Source organism: Bubalus kerabau, chromosome 7 (assembly GCF_029407905.1).
Source record: "Bubalus kerabau isolate K-KA32 ecotype Philippines breed swamp buffalo chromosome 7, PCC_UOA_SB_1v2, whole genome shotgun sequence".
NCBI classification, from domain to species: Eukaryota; Metazoa; Chordata; class Mammalia; order Artiodactyla; family Bovidae; genus Bubalus; species Bubalus kerabau.
The window spans coordinates 11,331,458-11,348,939 of NC_073630.1; positions in this window are offsets into that span (position 1 = coordinate 11,331,458).

A 17,482-nucleotide genomic window follows, 5' to 3' on the forward strand; every position below is an offset into this window, starting at 1 on the left:
GTCTAATGTCAATTTGTTTTCTGGCTCTGCTTCTTGGCTCTGCTTCTTCTATGTCTTCTTCCTCATCATCTGGCTCTGGATCCAAAGCACTCATCTCTATAGAGTCGTCTTCAGTTAATTCCTCTAGTTTAGTGCCTACTAGCACTTGAATTTCTCTAAGATCCATATCTTGAAACAATTTACCTCTCACCTTTTTTTTTTGCCATATCCACAATCTCTTTTTGTTGTTTCCTTGATCAACTCTCATAAATTCTGTGAAATCATACAGAATATCTGCACATGGTTTTCTCCAGAATGAATTGATTGTTTGGGGTTTCATGGGGTTACATCTTTTCCTGTAACGAAGATAGTATCTTCAGTGTGTGATCGTTTGAGACTTTCTCATGTTTTCTCTGTTAGGGTTCTCTTTCACCATTGACAATCCTTTCTGTAGAGTACCATGCGTAGTGAGTCTTAAAGATCCTTATGACTCCCTGATCTAGAGGCTGAATTAGAGATAGTGTTTGGAGTCAAGTAGACCACTTCAGTGCCTTTGGTGTTGAATTCATGGGGTTCTATGTGGCCAGGGGACTTGTTCAACATCAAAAGAACTTTAAAAGGCAGTCCTTTACTGGCAAGGTACTTTCTGACTTCTGGGACAAAGCATTGATGGGACCTTCTTCCAGGCCAGGCCTTTTTATTGTACAGTGAGAAAGCTGTCAGCTAGCCTTTATCTTTTCTTTTCAAGGGGAAAAGCTGTTTAGGAGTTAGCAGCTTTATAAATAAGGCAGTTCTGATCATGAACTTGACTGCATTTGCACGTAACAACAGAGTTAGCCTAACCCTTCCTGCCTTAAAACCTGGTGCTCAATTCTCTTCCTTATTAATAAATGTCCTTAATGGCGTGTTTCTTTCCCAAAATATGGTACTTTCATCTGTATTATAAAAGGATTTCAAGCAGATATCTTTTCTCTTTAATAATTTCCTTAATGGCAGCTAGGAACTTGTCTGCTGCCTTTTGGTTAGCAGAAGCTGCTTCTCCTGTTATTTTGACATTTTTAAAGCCAAATCTGTTTCTAAAATTATCAAATATTCCTTTGCTACTGTTAAATTCTCCAGCTCTAGATCCTTCATCTTTTTTTTTTTTTTTGCTTTAAGTTGTCATATAATGACTTTACCTTTATTTAAATCATATTAGAGTCTATAGGTATCCTTTCTTATAGCCATCCTATACCCACATAAACTGCATTTTTAATAAGAGATAAAAAGTCATTTCACCAAAAGTGCACTTGGGTTTTGTTTTTGTTTTAATTCTACATGTAAGTGAGATCATACAGTATTTGTCTTTGTCTGTCGAACTTATTTCCCTTGGCGTAATACCTTCAAAATCCATCCACATTGTTGCAAATGGCAAGATAGCCCTATTTTTTATGGTAGAAATTCTTCCATTCTGTGTGTATGTGTATATACCACATTTTCTTCATTCATTCATTTATCGATGGATACTTAAGTTCTTTCCATATCTTGGCTATTATAAACAATGCTGCAATGAATATGGAAGCCCATATATTAATATCTTTTCAAAGTAGTGTTTTTATTTTCTTTTAATAAATATTCAAAAGTGGGATTGCTGAATCGTATGATAATTATTTTTAATTTTTAAATAAATTTCCATACTGTTACTAGTGGCTGCACTAACTTACCTTCCCATCAGTAGTGCATGAGGGTTCCATTTTCTCCACATTCTCACCAACAGTTATTTGTTGTATTTTTGATAGTACCCATTGTAATAGGTGTGAGGAGTTATTTCATTGTGGTTTTGCTTTGCATTTCTCTGATGAAGAGTGATGCTGAATACCTTTTCATGTACCTGTTGGTCATCTATATGTCTTTTTTGAAAGAAAATGTCTATTCAGAGCCTCTGCCCAGTTTTTCATTGGATTATTTGTGTGTGTTTTTTTGCCATTGAGTTGTATGAGTCTTTGGATATTCATTGCTTATAATATATGTAATTTGCAAATAATTTGTCCTGTTTCATAAGTTGCCTTTTCATTTTGTTGATGGTTTCCTTTGTTATAGGAAACTAGTTGTAGTTCCATTTGTTTATTTTGATTTATTGTCTTTGCTTTTTGGTGTCAAATACAAAAAATCTTTGCCAAGACTGATATCAAGGAACTCACTGCATATGTTTTCTTCTAGGAGTTTTATGGCCTCAGGCCCTATATTCAAGTTTTTAATCCATTTTAAGTTAATTTTTTGTTTGTCGTGTAAGAGAATAGTCATTTAAGTTTTCATGAACTCTCTCTCTCCATCTAGTTCTTGCTCCTCCTCTAATTCTAATTTCTCTCTTGCTTTCCCCATCCCCTCAATCTCACAGATGTCTCTTATGCCTCATATTTTGCACTATACAACATTTTCTATTAATTTATAGAAATATAGCAATCTAGTTTCTGGAAGAAAATAGTTTGAACTATCAGCAGAAAAGAGGTTCAGTATTTAAACACTGTTCACACTTGAATGCCAACTTTACTACCTTATAAGAGTTCAAGAAAAAAGGAAGGGAGAGAGGAAAAGAGGGAGGGAAATATGGAGAGTGATTGGAAAGGAGGAAGAAGAGAATGGGGGAAAGAGAAATGGGGGAGGGAAGAAGGGGGAGATACCTCATCAAATCATAGGAGATGTCTCTGTGAGAGACTGAATGAACTGATTCTGAGGATCCTGTGGCATTTAAGAGTCTATGACAGAAGTTTAACTTTTTTAAAGACGTTTTAAAAATCAGTAAAGCGATAATTTTAAAAAGAAATGTAATGCTGCCTCGTTACACTTAGAAATATACTCAATAAAATTCTGAAGTTTTATTCAATTGGCAGAGACTCAAACACATTAAGCCTATCTATTAAGTGTAAAGAGAAGAGGTGAGACTAGCATTCTCACTATACTTTTTAGTGCATTTGATGCCATAATGGAAAAATATATCTCTGTACATTCATACACTGTTCTCAGGCTGGCTTAATAGACCTGAATTTAGATTACACTTCACTGTGTAGGAGTTTGCTACAGGTGTTCTGGAAAGGAAATATCCTTCTGGTTTAAATGTTAACTCAAAAATACAAAAGCCCCAGGTTTGCTTTCATATGTCACAGTGAAAATCAGCTAGAAACAGTTTTATCTGTCCTTGAAAAAAACGTTTTAAAATTGGCTCTAAAGTCTCATCTTCCAGATGGGTGGCCTCAAGCAGGCCCTACTGAGATGGCGTATTAAAGACCTAAATATACTTTCAGTCTACACACGGATCCCTCAGGTTGACAATAAATATTTAAAGAGTTTCTGGTGTGTCACGAAAACAAAGCTGCACCTTGTGTCTATGTGGGATGGTTTATAAATAAATCTGCTTTCTACTTTTTCCTGTCTAGTCATTTTTCTTTAAAGGTGCTAAACCCAGCTGCGTTTCCAAGGGCTCACCAGTGTGCTGAGCCACGTGGCTGAGTTACATGGTCATCAGAAGCTACAAATAGGTGACTCTTGGACTCATACATATGTTCCGTGGGTGCTGCCACTTATACACATTCCTGTTTCCCAAAGAAAACATTGCTCTCCCTTGGAGACCCAGAAACAACTCACCCAGCAGTAAGACTACAACTACATTCATTCATTCATGTGCAAACATTGTTCTAGGCACTGCTAAGAGCTGGGGTTACAAACATGAGGATGGCAAACATAGTAATAATGATGATATGAACAGCTAAACAACCACAGCTGTTCACTGAGCAGCTACTTGAAGGCAGCATAGAATTTTACATCATTTAGTCTTCTCCAAAATTCTTTGACGTGGATATAACCTCCTTTTTTATACATATGAAATCTTAGGCCCAAAAGCAATGTTTTTATCATCACATTCAAGGGTAGCTTAGCTGGTAAAGAATTCTCCTGCAATGCAGGAGACCCTGGTTTGATTTCTAGGTCAGGAAGTTCCCCTGGAGAAGGGATAGGCTACCCACTCCAGTATTCTTGGGCTTCCCTGGTGGCTCAGATGATAAAGAACCTGCCTCCAATGTGGGAGATCTGGGTTTGATCCCTAGTTTGGGAAGATCCTCTGGAGAAGAGCGTGGCAACTCACTTCAGTATTCTTGCTTGGAGAATCCCCATGGACAGAGGAGTCTGGCAGGCCACAAAGAGTTGGACATGACTGAGTGACTAAACACAGTACAGAGTGATAAACCATGGATCTAAGATAGAGCCTTCAAAGCAAGACATACTATATTTTTTCAAAATTAATTTTGTATAAGTCACATATTGGCTTTAAGGAAGGCCACTTGCACCAAAGATGAATTGGCACCCTATTGGATGGTGACAATTTCTCTTACAGGAGAAAGACGACTGGTATGTACAAAAAATAGGAGAAGGCAGAGGGGAGAGGACAAAGGGTGCTTCAAGTCTAAGTGCACAATGAATGGTACAGAGTAATATGGAGAAGGCAATGGCACCCCACCCCAGTACTCTTGCCTGGAAAATCCCATGGGTGGAGGAGCCTAGTAGGCCACAGTCCATGGGGTCGCCAAGAATCGGACACGACTGAGTGACTTCACTTTCACTTTTCTCTGTTACAATCTCTTTTTGAAACTTTCAAGTTCCAGAATTACCAAAGACTTCTTTTATCAAAGGTATTCAGGATAACAGCAGGAAGATTTACTACTGTTTATTGAATGCTAACTCTGAATTTGGAATGATAGTGAATGCTTATATACTTTATTTGACTCAGTCCTGCCTGTGAGGTGTCTATTATTTCTCTCATTGTTTATTGATGTTTATTGATGTTCAATGAGATGAAGTGGCTTCCTTAAGTTCATGTGGTTTATAAATGCAAAACCAAAATTTGAATCCAATCAGAGATTGTCACCACTACTCCTACTTCTTCCAACAATGCTACATAACTATTTTTAATATAATTTTATATATTTTAATTGGAGAAGAGATAATTGGCACAGGAATGTATTCAACTTGTTTTAAAATTGAGGTAAACTGCATTGGTTTCCAGTTATGACACATTGATTCCATCTTGTGTATATTGTGAAATTATCACAACAGATCTAATTAATATCTGTGATCGTGTGTGTGTGTGTTAAGTCACAGGGTATGCGAAGCAGGGACGGCGTCGGCGAGGATCAGGATACAATAGCTTCAATTAGATATTAATTAGAGATGTAAAGAGTAATAGAATGAGGATAGCTCAGTAGGAAAATTCAGTGGAGAAAAGAGGCTGAGTAGCTTGGTTTATGCCGGAGACCAATAAAACTTCAAGACAAGAAGTTTGCACCACTTACGTAGGCCACAGGCGTCCTTCCGTTCTCCAGAAGGAGAGGAGACACTGAAGCCTCCCCAGTCGGATCTTAGAAGCCCAGGCATAATTAGCAAGCATGGCGGGTTCCGCGCTCCAGATGGAGACTCAGCCAGAATTTGAGAGAGAGAGCGACATGGGGAGACCAAGTTTCGGTGAACAAGGCCCGCACTTTATTTTTCAAAGTAGTTTTTATACCTTAAGTTGTGCGTAGAGGATAATGGGGGAAGGGGTGGAGTCATGCAAGGACAGCAGTTCCCGGTCCTAATCGAAGCCAGGCTTTCAAACTTATCATATGCAAAAGTTCAGGTGATTTACATCATCTTCTGGCCAGGAGGCCTGTTAACATTTTAAGAAACTTATTTTTCTCTAAAGGTGATTATTCCAAAGTCAGGCACCAGCCTCCAAAAAAGCATTGGACAAAGCTGCATTCCTATAGGGCAAAGGTGAGGTGGGCTCAATCAAGAAAAGAATTAACTCAAGGGTCCAAGGTTACAAACATTGAGGCTACTACTTACATTTCTATACACCCATTATATCAATCAATACACTGCCAAGGACACAGTAGGTAAGGAGTATGGAGACTTAGCAGCAAACATTGGCTCATTAAGTGAAAAACCCTTTACCAATACAATTTCTAATCAATCTTTTAACTACTCAAAGGAATCTGTGTTTAGACAGTTTAGAACATCTCCTGCCTCTCACAGTTGGGAGGCTCTGAACAATCACATGTGGCCGGAAAAACCTATTCAGGCAGGCTAGAGGATTTCCAAAGGAGTTTGTAGGTTGAAACACTGTCACACCCAGGAATTATTAACTGGAGCTGTAAGCTAACTCTTTTTTCAGAGAGAGGTAGTGGGGGACAGCCCCCATAAAGTCAGAGGTGTAGGTGAGAGCACAAAGCAGAAAGTAGGCAGACTCTGATTTGGGGGTAGATGCTCGAGAATTTCCAGGGGGACTCCTGAGGCTCGATCCCTCCTTTGCATGTGCCGAGCCTCCTTCCTCATGACCTTTGCCATGGGCAGAGCTCCTGCTCCCAGCAGTGATAGAATTCCAGTTGAGCTATTCCAGATCCTGAAAGATGATGCTGTGGAAAGTGCTGCACTCAATATGCAATTTGCAATATGCACTCAATGTGCAATATGCCGGCTCCCGGCATTCAGTTATGTCTGACTCTTTGCGACCCTATGGACTGTAGCCCACCAGGCTCCTCTGTCCATGGGATTCTCCAGGCAAGAATACTGGAGTGGGTTGCCATGCCCTCCTCCAAGGGATCTTCCCAACCCAGGGATTGAACTTGCATCTCCTGCATTGCAGGCAGATTCTTTACTGCTGAGCCACCAGGGAAGTCCATCTGTGACCATACTTAGTTACAATATTTTTTTCTTGTGATGAGAAATTTTTAAGATTTACTTTAACTTTCAAATATGCAAGAGTATTTTAACTATGGCCACCATACTGTATATTCCGCATCATGGCATTTATTTTCTGATTTGAAGTCTGTACCTTTGGACCCACTTCACCCATTTCACACATCCCCTACCCTCTGCCACTGACAATTAATAGTCTATTCTCTTAAGTATGAGCTTAACTTTTCTTAGAGTCCACATATACATGAGGTCTTATGGTATTTGTCTATCTCTGTCTGATTTATTTCACTTAGCATAATGCCCTTAAGTTCCAGCTGTATTTTCACAAATGGCAAGATTTCCTTCTTTTTATGGCTGAATAATATTCCATTGAGTATACATACCATATTTTCTTTATGTATTCATCCATCAATGGACACTTGAGTTATTTCCATGTCTTGACTACTATAAATAATGCTGCCATGAATATGGGATGCATATATCTTTTCAAGTTAGTGTTTTTGTTTTCTTTGGATAAATACCCAGAAGTGGGATTGCTGAATCAGATGGTAGTTCTATTTTTAATTTTTTGAGGAACTTCTATACTGTTCCACAGTAGCTACACCAATTTACATTCACACTAATAGTGCACAAGGGCTCCCTTTTATCCACATCCTCACCAACTCTAGTTATTTGTCTTTTTGATAATGGCCATTCTAACATGTGATATCTCATTGTGGTTTTGATTTGCATTCCCTTGTCAATGAGTGAAACTGAATACCTTTTCATGTACTTATTGGCTATCCATAAATCTTCTTTGAAGAAGTACTTCTTAAGATCCTCTGCCCAGTTTTAAATCAGTTCATTTTTTTGTTATTCAGTTGTATGACTTTTTATGTATTTTAGATATTGACTCCTTAATCAGATATATGACTTGCAAATATTTTCTCCCAAACAGTAGATTGCCTCTTTTAATATGTTGATATTTCCCCTGCTGTACAGACTTTCTAGTTTGATATGGTCCCATTTGTTTATTTAATTATTTATTTATTGCCTTTTGTTGCCTTCGCTTTTGGTAGTGAATCCAAAAATATTATCACCAAGGCTGATGTCTAGGAGTTTTATGGTTTCAAGTATTACATTCAAGTCTTTAATCCAACTTGGGTTAATTTTTTATTTGGTGTAAAATAATGGTCTAGTTTCATTCTTTTGCATCTTGCCCAGTTTTCCCAGTGCCATTTATTGAAGATTGTATCTTCACTGTTGTATTTACTTAGTCTCTTTATCGTAAATTGACAATGTGTGACTGAGTTTATTTCTGGGCTCTCTACTCTGTTCCTTTGATCTATGTTTCTGTTTTGGGGCAAACGTGCTATTTTGATTACTGTAGCTTTGTAATAGAGTTTGAAATCACAGAGTGTGATGTCTTCTATTCTACTTTTTACTAATCTGCATGCCCCTGAGACAGCAGCTTTAGACATGCTAGATAGGACACTAATACAGAAAAAATTGTGTTTACCCAGTTATAATAGCAAATGATACATAATTGAGTACTTACTACATGAATAGCATTGAGATCTTTTATTTAATCCCAACAAAAAGCCCATAATATAACAATTTCCATTTTTTTTAACTTGACAATTGAGAAACTAGGAGATACTCATTTGTTTATTCCATAGATATATCAGTTTCCATAGATATATCAGTTATCTATTGCACTGTAACAAGTTACCACACATTTAGCAGCTTAGAACAGCATACATTTATTATCTCAGTTTCAGCAATCCAGATATGAGTTAGCTGAGTCCTTTGCTATAAGGTCTCACAGGCTGCAGACCAGGTGTCAACCAGGGTCAGAGTCTAATCCAACGCTCAAATGAGGACGGGTCCACCCACCAGCTCTAATGAATATTTACAAGGTTTAGTTCTTCTGGGCTGTTGGACTGAGGGTTGCTTTCTGAACATTGGGCAGAGCTCCTTTCAGTTTCTTGGCATGAGGGATTATCCGTATAGCTTCATCAAAGCCAGCAAAAGAGAGACTACTGACAAGACAGAAGTTACTCTCTTATGTAACCTAATGACAGAAATGACATTCCGTTACTTTTCTAGTATTGGTTATGTGCAAATTACTAAGTTCGCCCACACAGAAGAGGTTTAAATATCAGGTAGCAGAGATCATTGAGACGCATCATAGAGTCTGCCCAACACACACAAAAATAGTCTTGAGCACCTACTATGTGCTCAAGAAACTCATGTTCTAGAGGAGTTTAAAGTAATTAAGCAAATAGCTGAAGGTGAAAAATTAAATAATTGAGAAAGTTAGTCTGATTCTAAAACAATCAGAAAAAGGAAATCATTTGGGTGGGTGTTTAAACAGTATCTAAGAGTTCTCTCATAAATTATTACACAGTAAGTCTGAAGCCAGTGAAAAGCTAAAATTTCACATTAAAAGTTGAGATGTCATTTACATGTACTATTAGGCAACAGTGACTGTCCTATTTCAGTATGTAGGGCACCTGTCATGGGTTTAGATATGTTTTGCTCAGGAGAGTGGAATGTGTTCCACCATTCTAAGCTGATGAATATAAAATTATTTATTTGCAGTTATCAATATGTTTTCTTTTTAAAAATTACTTAATGATTTTTTAGTATGATATAGCTGATTTACAATATTACTTTCAGGTGTACAGCACAGTGATTCTAATTTATAATAGATTATACTCTGTTTAAAGTTACTGTTAAATATTGACTGTATTCCCGATGCAATACAATATATCCTTGTAGCTTATTTATTTTAAACTTAGTAGTTTCTTCCTTTTAGTCCCTTACTCAATCTTGCCCCTGTCCTGTTCCCTCACCTGCTGATAACCACTAATTTTTTCTCTCTATCTGTGAGTCTCTTTATGTTTTTATTTATATTTTATTTTTTAGATTCCGCATGTAAGATATTTGTATCTGGGTTCACTCATTACTTATCCACTTAATTATTGCTCGTCATCACCGCTAGAATGTAAGCATCTTAAATGAGAGCAGGGACTGAAATTGTTTTATTTCACTCACTACTATACCACTAACTTCCCTGGTGGCTCAGATGGTAAAGTGTCTGCTTACATTGCGGGAGACCTGGGTTCAATCCCTGGGTTGGGAAGATCCCCTGGAGAAGGCAATGGTACCCCACTCCAGTACTCTTGCCTGGAAAATCCCATGGATGGAGGAGCCTGGTAGGCTATAGTCCATGGCGTTGCAAAGAGTCGGACATGACTGAGCGACTTCACTTTCACTATATCACTAGATCTGAGAACAACACCTGGCATGAATAGCTGCTTAAGTTTTGTTAAATAAATGAATAAACAATTGAATTAAAATAATAAGCTTAAATATAATATTTCATGAAATATAATATTTCATTTATTCTGTATTAATAAATATAAACTACATCATTAGGTTTTTTTCCCTACATGCATACTCTCCTATTGTATCATAGACTATTCAACCTACCCATATTTATGTGTTCTTACCCTGAATTATCCAGATTATAAATAATAGTGTAGCAATGGTATTATACATAAATGTCACACAAACACACACTTATGTATTTAGCATAATTTTCTAGAAATGAGATTGTTAATTCAGAGTATGCTGATTCAAACAGAGTAATATATTCTATAAAAATATCTCCCAGAAATATAGTACCAACTTATATTCCAACAGAATATGAAATGATTATTTTTTTCACATCCCTGGTAAGACCCAATATTACCAGGATTTTAAAACTTTGCCAACCTGAGAAGTAAAATACAGTATGTTTTTTTTTAAATGTTTATCTCCTAAGTTATAAATGAATTTGTACATACTATATTTTTAAGTTAACATTTTATGTATTGATTGGCTCATTGTTTTGTCTTTAGTTAAATTGTTTGCCAGATGAATTTCAAAATATACTTCAGTTTGTTATATACATTTATATTTCATGGTAATTTTTATTTAAATAAAAAATTTTAATTTGTTTAATCACATTCATATTTCTAATCAACAAAAAGTTCATCTTAAACAGCTTAAAGTTATAGTCATAAATGGGATCATGTGTGCTGATCAAATGTGCTTGGGAACTCAAGTTCAAGATGATGTTACATTTTTAATGTTAGTATATTTTTCTACTATAACCACCTAGGGCATTAAAAGAGCTATGTCAACATTTCTCAATATTTTCTATGCTCAGTCATTCAGACTACAAAACTAATTTTAGAGTGTCAAGTTGAAACTTTAGGGGTAAATGAAGTAATATTGACCTAGTTGTAAGTTGTAAGTATACCAACTCATTACATTAACTTGGTGCCCTTACTTCACTAGAGGTCTGGCTAATCAGCCCACTCCTTTATACTTCTAATGTTTAGATTCCCCGTTTGCTAGTTAAAATCATATTGTTATATAACATTATGACTTTTAAAAACGTTAGGGATCGCTTCTTGCTTTCATTTCTCAAATGACATTAACAACTCACATAAGTTGAGTATCTTGATCAAGATTGTTCTGCAGCGAGATTAAAAACTAGTTCTTCTGATTTTCACACCGTGCTATGCTTACCCTCCATGAATCACCTTAGAGATATTTGCCGATTTAATTTTACCCAACTCTGTTTTCTGGAAAAAAAATAAGAGTAAAATTCTCTGGAGAGGTTGAGAAATTAAGGGATAATTCTAAAAGGAATCTGTTTCTTTGTTGATTGTAGTCCAGAATAGGGCTTCTCAGTTGCTCTATTTTCACTCTAGGAAAGAAGAATCTCTGTATGGGAAAGAAGCAGGAATATAATTTGCATTTTTTTAAAAGCCCATTATAAAATAGGGATATTATAAATTAATCCAAATTCCAAAGCCCTGTAAACAACACTAGGCCTCAGTATTATAATACAGGTGACTCAAGATATGCCAGACAAAGGAGGGGACAGAATGTAGCTGATGAGGATGAAAGCAAGCATGACTCAGGTGCAGAAGCAGGGGTCAGGGGAAGCTCAAACTCAACAGAAACTGGCAGTGGAGTCAAAGATCAGAAAGTCAAGCTAGATCTTTAAAATGTCTTAGAAAGGCTGTCTGATCACTTGGAGGGGGAATTTGGACTTCACTGTCTCTTTTTAAAATAGTCAAAGGGTAAATGCCTTGGGGAGATGCTTGGTCCTAGCAATCCCATTTTATCAACTGGGATCAACCTAAGTCATTCAGATACCAGGGAACTAATGTTGTCCCCATTTCATGGGCTTTGGAGTCAGAAAAATTCAGATTCAAACCTCATATTAACTATGTAACTATGGCCAATTTGGTTAAGCATTTGAAGCTGTATATGTATAAAGTTTCATTTCAGTTCAGTTCAGCTGCTCAGTCCTGTCGAACTCTTTGCAACCCTTTGGACTCCAGCACGCCAGGTTTCCCTGTCATTTACCAACTCCTAGACCTTGTTCAAACCCATGTCCATTGAGTCAGTGTTATTGTCCACCCATCTCATCCTCTGTTGTCCCCTTCCCTTCCTGCCTTCAATCTTTCCCAGCATGAGGGTCTTTTCTAATGAGTCAGTTCTTCTAATCAGGTGGCCAGAGTATTGGAGCTTCAGCTTCAGCATCCAATGAAGTCAGTCCTTCCAATGAATATTCAGGCCTGATTTCATTTAGGATTGATTGGTTTGATCTTCTTGCAGTCCAAGGGAATCTCAAGAGTCTTCTCCAACACCACATTCCGAAAGCTTCAATTCTTCAGTGCTCAGCCTTCTTTATGGTCCAAATTTCACATCCATATGTGACCACTGGAAAAACCGTAGTTTTGGCTAGATGGAACTTTGTCAGCAAAGTAGTGTCTCTGCTTTTTAATAGGCTATCTAGGTTGGTCATAACCAGATGCTTGATACCAAAATCAGATTAATTATGTTCTTTGCAGCCAAAGACAGAGAAGCTCTATACAGTCAGCAAAAACAAGACTGGAAGCTGACTGTGGCTCAGATCATGAATTTCTTATTGCCAAATTCAGACTTAAATTGAAGAAAGTAGGGAAAACCACTAGACCATTCAGGTATGATCTAAATCAAAACCCTTATAATTATACAGTGGAAGTGACAAATATATTCAAGAGATTAGATCTGATAGACAGGGTGCCTAAAAAACTGTGAACAGAGGTTCGTGACATTGTACAGGAGACAGGTTGCAAGACCATCCCCAAGATAAAGAAATGCCAAAAGGCAAAATGGTTGTCTGAGGAGGCCTTACAAATAGCTGAAAAAAGAAAAGAAGCTAAAGGCAAAGGAAAGAAGGAAAGGCATAACGATTTGAATGCAGAGTTCCAAAGAACACCAAGGAGAGATAAGAAAGCCTTCTTCAGTGATCAATGCAAAGATATATAGAAAAACAATAGAATGGGAAAGACTAGAGATTGCTTCAAGAAAATTAGAGATACCCAGGGCACACTTCATGCAAAGATGGGCACAATAAAGGAAAGACATGTTAGGGACCTAACAGAAGCAGAAGATATTAAGAAAAGATGACAGGAATACACAGAACTGTACAAAAAAAGATCTTCATGACCCAGATAACCACGATGGTGTGATCACTCACCTAGAGCCAGACATCCTGGAATGCAAAGTCAAGTGGGCCTTAGGAAGCATCACTAAGAACAAAGCTAGTGAAGGTGATGAAATTCCAGTTGAGCTATTTCAAACAATAAAAGATGATGCTGTGAAAGTGCTGCATTCAATATGCCAGCAAATTTGGAAAACTCAGCAGTGGCCACAGGAGTGGAGAAGTCAGTTTTCATTCCAATCCCAAAGAAAGGCAATGCCAAAGAATGCTCAAACTACTGCACAGTTCCACTCACCTCACACGCAGTAAAGCAATGCTCAAAATTCTCCAAGCTAGGCTTCAACAGTACATGAACTATGAACTTCCAGATGTTCAAACTGGATTTAGAAAAGGCAGAGGAACCAGAGATCAAATTGCCAACATCCACTGGATCATTAAAAAAGCAAGAGAATACCAGAAACATCTTTCTGCTTTATTGACTATGACAAAACCTTTGACTCTGTGGATCACAACCAACTGGAAAATTCTTAAAGAGATGGAAATACCAGACAACCTAACCTGCTTCCTGAGAAATCTTTATGCAGGTCAGGAAGCAACAGTTAGAACTGGACATGGAACAACAGTTCAGTTTAGTTCAGTTCAGTCGCTCAGTCGTGTCTGACTCTTTGTGACCCCATGAACTGCAGCACACCAGGCCTTCCTGTCCATTACCAACTCCTGGAGACCACCCAAACCCATGTCCATTGGGTTGGCATCCATAAGATGCCATCCAACCATCTTATCCTCTGTCGCCCCCTTCTCCTCCTGACCTCAATCTTTCCCAGTATCAGGGTCTTTTCAAATGAGTCAGTTCTTCACATCAGGTGGCCAAAGTATTGGAGTTTCAGCTTTAACATCAGTCCTTCCAGTGAACACCGGGACTCATCTCCTTTGGGATGGACTGGTTGGATCTCCTTGCAGTCCAAGGGACTCTCAAGAGTCTTCTCCAACACCACAGTTCAAACAGACTAGTTCCAAATCGGGAAAGAAGTACATCAAGGCTGTATATTTTCACCCTGCTTATTTAACATATATGCACAGTATATGATGAGAAATTCTGGGCTGGAAAAAGCACAAGCTGGAATCAAGGTTGCAGGAAGACATATCAGTAACCTCTGATATGCAGATGACACCACCGTTATGGCAGAAAGTGAAGAAGAACTAAAGAGCCTCTTGATGAATGTGAAAGAGGAGAGTGAAAAAGTTGGCTTAAAGCTCAACATTCAGAAAACTAAGTTCATGGCATCCGGTCCCATAACTTCATGGAAAATAGATGGGGAAACAATGAAACAGTGGCAGACTTTTTTTTGGGGGTGGGGGGCTCCAAAATCATTGTAGATGGTAACTACAGCCGTGAAATTAAAAGACGCTTGTTCCTTGGAAGAAAAGCAATGACCAACCTAGACAGCATATTAAAAAGCAGAGACATTACTTTGCCAACAAAGGTCTGTCTAGTCAAAGCTATGGTTTTTCCAGTACTCATGTATGGATGTGAGAGTTGGACTGTTAAGAGGGCTGAGCACCAAAGAATTGATGCTTTTGAACTGTGGTATTGGAGAAGATTTTTGAGAGTCCCTTGGACTGCAAGGAGCTCCAACCAGTTCATCCTAAAGGAAATCAGTCCTGAATATTCACAGGAGGAACTGATGCTGAAGCTGAAACTCCAATACTTTGGCCACCTGAGGTGAAGAACTTACTCATTTGAAAAGACCCTGATGCTGCGAAAGATAGAAGTCAGGAGGAGAAGGGAACAACAGACAATGAGATGGGTGGACAGTATCACTGACTCGATGGACAAGAGTTTGAGTAAGCTCTGGAGGTTGTGTTGGACAGTGCAGCCAGGCATGCTGCAGCCCATGGGGTCGCAAAGAGTCAGACATGACTGAGTGACTGACTTGAACTGAATTGAGATTGGTCACAGCTTTTCTTCCAAGGAGCAAGTGTCTTTGATTTCATGGCTGCAGTCACCATCTGCAGTGATTTTGGAACCCAAGAGAATAACGTCTGTCACTGTTTCCATTGTTTCCCCTTCTATTTGCCATGAAGTTAGGGGGTGGAACCGGATGCCATAATCTTAGTTTTCTGAATGTTGAGTTTTAAGCCAGCTTTTTCACTCTTGTCTTTCACTTTTATCAAGAGGCTCTTTAGTTCTTCTTCGCCTTCTGCATTAGAGTGGTGTCATCTGCATATCTAAGGTTATTGATATTTCTCCTGGCAATCTTGATTCTAGCTTGTGCTTCATCCAGTCTAGCATTTCACTTGATGTTCTCTGCATATAAGTTAAATAAACAGGGTGACAATATACAGCCTTGATGTATATTCCCAATTTTGAGCTGGTCCATTTTTCCATGTCCTGTTGTTGCTGTTCCTTCTTGACCCACATCCCAATTTCTCAGAGGGCAGGTAAGGTGGTCTGGTATTCCCATCTCCTTAAGCATTTTCCACAGTTTGTTGTGATCCACACAGTCAAAGGCTTTAGCGTAGTCAGTGAAGCACATGTAGATGTTTTTCTGGAATTTTCCTAATTTTTTTTAACGATCTCTGTTTCCTCTGGCTTTTCTAAATCCATCTTGAACATCTGGAAATTCTTAGTTCATGTACTTTGGAAGCCTAGCTTGGAGAATTTTGAGCATTACTTTGCTAGTGTGTGAGATGAGTACAGGAACTCAAAAGCCTCTTGATGAAAGTGAAAGTGGAGAGTGAAAAAGTTGGCTTAAAGCTTAACATTCAGAAAATGAGGATCATGGCATCTGGTCCCATCACTTCATGGGAAATAGATGGGGAAACAGTGGAAACAGTGTCAGAGTTTATTTTTCTGGGCTCCAAAATCACTACAGATGGTGACTGCAGCCATGAAATTAAAAGACGCTTACTCCTTGGAAGGAAAGTTATGACCAACCTAGATAGCATATTCAAAAGCAGAGACATTACTTTGCCAACAAGGTTCGTCTAGTCAAGGCTATGGTTTTTTCTGTGGTCATGTATGGTTGTGAGAGTTGGACTGTGAAGAAAGCTGAATGCCGAAGAATTGATGCTTTTGAACTGTGGTGTTGGCGAAGACTCTTGAGAGTCCCTTGGACTGCAAGGAGATCCAACCAGTCCATTCTGAAGGAGATCAGCCCTGGGATTTCTTTGGAAGGAATGATGCTAAAGCTGAAACTCCAGCACTTTGGCCACCTCATGCGAGAGTTGACTCATTGGAAAAGACTCTGATGCTGGGAGGGATTGGGGGCAAGAGGAGAGGGGACGACAGAGGATGAGATGGCTGGATGGCATCACTGACTCGATGGACTTGAGTCTCAGTGAACTCCGGGAGTTGGTGATGCACAGGGAGGCCTGGCGTGCTGTGATTCATGGGGTTGCAAAGAGTCAGACACGACTGAGCGACTGATCTGATCTGATAGAGAATTTAGCTTCCTAAATGACACATAATAAGTGTCCAATAGAGAATATGACTGTTTCTATCATAAGTCTAATTAGTTAAACTTTTAGCTTGTTTTAAAATCTTTAGTTCATGTTCAGTGGCCCTGTTTTGCTTCAGTCAGTCAATTCAGTTGCTCAGTTGTGTCCGACTCTTTGCGACCCCATGGACTGCAGCGCACCAGGCTCACCTGTCCATCATCAACTACTGAAGCCTACTCAAACTCATGTCCATCGCATTGGTGATGCCATCCAACCATCTCATCCTCTTGTCCCCTTCTCCTCCCGCCATCAATCTTTCTCAGCATCAGTGTGTTTTGAAATGAGTTGATTATTCGCATCAGGTGGCCAAAGTATTGGAGTTTTAGCTTCAACATTAGTCCTTCCAATGAATATTCAGAACTGATTTCCTTTAGGATGGACTGGTTGGAGCTCCTTGCAGTCCAAGGGACTCTCAACAGTCTTCTCCAACACCACAGTTCAAAAGCATCAATTCTTTGGTGCTCAGCTTTCTTTATAGTCCAACTCTCATATCCATACCTGAGTACTGGAAAAACCATAGCTTTGACTAGACAGACTTTTGTTGGTAGAGTCATGTCTCTGCTTTTTAATATGCTGTCTGGGTTGGTCATAGCTTTTATTCCAAGGAGCAAGCGTATTTTAATTTCATGGCTGCAGTCACCATCTGCAGTGATTTTGAAGCCCCCCCCCAAAAAAAAAAAGTCTGACACTGTTTCCACTGTTTTCCCATCTATTTGCCATGAATTGATGGGACCAGATGCCATGATCTTCATTTTCTGAATG